Below are 3,932 nucleotides of genomic sequence, written 5' to 3'. Positions count from 1 at the left end.
GTAATAAAGAATTTCTATATAGACTTCTGTGCTGAAGAAGTTAAAGATTTGCTGGCCTACCAACCAACAATAAACAATGATCATTTGAGAAACAAGAAGACAAGTTTGTGATGCTGCATATACTGTATAATCTACTACTTATCTCTTGTTATTTGTTGAGAAATATCATTGTGAAGCGTTGATAATCAATCTTATAATAATAGAATAATTGCACAACTGTTCAGCATTGAACAGCAGAGACTAGTTTTCTAAAATCAAGAAGAAATTTTTATATATGTCCTAAAAAGTACAGTTAGTTAGTATGCCCCTCAATCTATCTCGGTTCAAGAATTGTTAGTGTCAAAACATTGTCAGTGAGGCATCTTTTCTCATTTGATTCATCTGTACTCTTCTCTACGAAGAAACCAGGCTCTTTTGGTTGAGGTAATCCGACTTCTTCATTGCTCAACATGATAACAACTGATGCCATTGTTGGTCTGTCTACCATTAACTTTTGAACACATAATAGCCCCACATGAATGCATCTTAACACTTGAAATTCCACGAACGATTCTTTGAGACATGTATCCATTAGTTCCAAGGCCTTGCCTTCATTCCATAATAACCAAGCCTGAGGAAAAAACCAGTACAATTTGCATGAAATACAAGTTCAGCTAGAAAAGGGGAAGAACGTCTTGGATTGATATCTTGCTTACATGTCCGAGAAGATTGTGATGGTGGCCCGAATGATGAAATGTCCTGTTCTTCTTCCGCTCACTAATTCTAATAGAAGAACACCGAGACTAAACACATCTGATTTCATTGAAAATTTCCCATCAACAGCATACTCTGGAGACATATAGCCACTGCATAAACACATAATGTTTATATCATGATTTGATAAAACATGAAGAGTGAAGTGTCAAACTTTTCAAACTTACTATGTCCCTATAACTCGCTTCGTTTTTTCTTCGATTTGATCCCCACCAAAAATTCTAGCCAAGCCAAAGTCAGAAATTTTGGGATTCAATTCACTGTCCAGTAAAATGTTGCTGGTCTTTAGATCTCTATGTATAATCCTTAATCTGGAGTCCTGATGAAGATAAAGAAGCCCCCTCGATATTCCCATAGCAATTTGAAAATGATTTTCCCAGGAAAGTCGTATTTTCCTGCTGTCATCTGCATAATGTCATGGTAATTCAGTGTTCTGCTCTTAAAATGATGACAAGTCTGTGTTAACAGAACAATAATGTATAAAAAGATGGATCGTTCTACGAAATAAGTTAAGAATCAGACCAAAGATGAAGCAGTCCAAGCTATTGTTCGGCATATATTCGTAGATTAGCATCCTCTCTTCCCCTTCAACACAACAGCCTAGAAGCCTAATTAGGTTTCTATGTTGAAGTTTTGAAATTAGAACAACTTCATTCTTCAACTCTTCAAGACCTTGTCCAGAATGTTTGGAGAGCTTTTTCACTGCTATGTCTGGTCCAGCTGATAGTTTTCCCTTCCACACATCCACGCAACGCGTAAGCCATAAGAGCATCATTCATTTCTTGAAATAATAAACAGAGAGAATATATCTGGTTACCTGATAAACAGGTCCAAAACCGCCCTCTCCAATCAGGTTATCTGAAGAGAAATTCTTGGTTGCAGCTGTAATAGTCATCAAATCAAACAAAGGTAATTCCATATCTTGCTTTCCTTCTTGACCTCCTGTAAAATGGGAAAGTTTCATGAATATTGAGATGAATGATGCATTCTCCAGGGAAGATTGACTAGAAGTCAATAAATGAATAGTATTCTCCAACTAATCTGCATTTCTAGATATATTTGCTAACCTTTTTTTGCTTTTCTTTTTGTGTATAGCATACCAAGATAGAGAACCAAGAATGGTTATTGCTGAAGCTGTTGATATGATTGCAATCAGCATTGCTCTCTTTGCCTTCCCGTCTGAACCTGTCATAAGTTTACAATGAGTTGTGAAAATTCACATTCCGGATGATGGTACTAGAAATCAGATACAATGTCAACAGCTAAACTCGCATTCTTGATTCTTCATAAATCGAACGATTGACTTACCTATTTCTGATGCAGCCATCCTTACATACAGATCTTGCTCAATTTCAGCATATTCCCTAAAATCAAAGAGTTCATTAAACCAGAGCAAGCATCCACTCCCACCTTCTCTGACATCAAGATTAGAATATGCAACGCAAGAACAGTTCCTCAGGCACAACCTTTGGCATTCCTCAAGGCCAATGGTCTTGTCAAACCAGGAATGGCGCGTATCTGGCAATTTCTGACCAGAGTATTTCAGAAATCTGTCTCTTGTCCCACATTCCAATGGAGTTCTTCGTACGCACCCGTTGGACCAATCTGCTGCATTCCATTGTTGTGGATATTTAGGCTCAAATCCTCTCAAACAACCACACGGAGGGGAGTCCTTGGTGTTACACTTCCCAAATTGGCCACACAAGGCATAGCGATCGCAGGTATCAATCTGTGCTGTCGAGTAAAGCAACCAGCTTTGGGTGCGGTCAATCCATACAAGCTGTTGAATAAGGCCTGTCGGATTCACGACCACCCTGGTGGGAAGAGAAGCATTTATAAGGTCGTATCTGTAGTAAATCTCCTTTTCATTCATCACAAACTCAAATATAAAATAAGGATTTGGTTTCATCTGTGGTCGTCCAGTCAATAGACGTCCATTCCATGGTCCACTGGAATACTTTATAACAGGACCTTCCCACAAAATAATTTGAGGATAACCATTTGTATTGAGGCGAGCTACATAATATTCACCTGGTGAAGGATCATCACTGCTCTTCCATGATGTAAGACTCCTATCCAGGCCAGTGACTAAGTTACGGCCTATCTTCATGCCCGGTAATAAAGTACTGCCTGGATAATCAAAACTCTGCCAGACAAGATCAGTTCCATCTTTTAGGACGAGATTACCGTTGTCCAAAAGCTGAGACACTGGATTCCTCAAGGATGTCGATGAATTCGTTGACCAGATAATGCCTTCGGTACCATTGAGCAGTAGAATCCCTTTGTCACTGACTGTCAAGATGCCAGATGTGTCATTCAGTGGGTTCGCTCTATTGGCAACCCAGACCACTTCCTTTGATATCTTCTTGTACCATATTCCAACGTACCGATTCTTGGAATTTCCAGGACTGAAAAATCCAAGCTCAAAGTTGCCACCAGCTGAAACTATAGTAGTGCCATCTTTGATTGGTCTATCCTTAGATATAGTATCTAAAGTAGTGGAAATTATGAAGAGCAATGACACTATATTGCAAGAAAGGAAATAGAAACCTGCAAAGCGTTTCATGGAAATTGTTTGGTCCCTTGGTTTCAAACAGGTGATCTTTGAGCCTTAACGAGTAAATTGTATTGGTCTCGTGCATTAGTACTGTTTGGTGGTTGTATATAACTCTTTCATCTTACAGGTTTTTTCTTCTCTTATGAATGGTCAACTATCAAGAAATTAAGGGTTGTTTGATTGATTCTTTCATCTTATAGGATTTGTTCTTCTCTTACTAATGGTCAAACACTCAAGAAATTAAGGGAAGCTTGTGCATTGAATTCTGAACATGTTATCTCTAAATATTCTAGTATAATAAGAACTCGGTCCATTTTATTTGTCATGTTTTTCTTTTACATACTCCTCTGTTCCGGTTTATGTGAACCCATTTCCTTTTTGGTCTGTTCCAAAAAGAATGATAACTTACAATTATACCCTTAATGAGAACCACACAAATACTTTGGGCCCCTTTCTAACTAGGGCTGTGCATAATTTGGTAAATACCGAATTACTACCGAAACCGAAAATTTTTGTATTTGGTATACGGTATTTTAGTATTTGGTATGGTATTTGGTTTAAATTTTTCAAAAAAATGGTATTAGGTATGGTATTTGATTTTTTAAAATAAAAAACCGAAATA

At 37.8% G+C, this 3,932-nt stretch overlaps 1 pseudogene; it reads right to left on the bottom strand.

Moving 5' to 3' along the window:
- On the bottom strand, window positions 274-3,319 carry LOC109229990 (annotated as a pseudogene).

Source organism: Nicotiana attenuata, chromosome 7, assembly GCF_001879085.1.
Source record: "Nicotiana attenuata strain UT chromosome 7, NIATTr2, whole genome shotgun sequence".
In the NCBI taxonomy this organism is placed as follows: domain Eukaryota; kingdom Viridiplantae; phylum Streptophyta; class Magnoliopsida; order Solanales; family Solanaceae; genus Nicotiana; species Nicotiana attenuata.
Note: the sequence above shows the minus strand (reverse complement) of the source record. Positions and strands in the feature narration are given on the sequence as shown.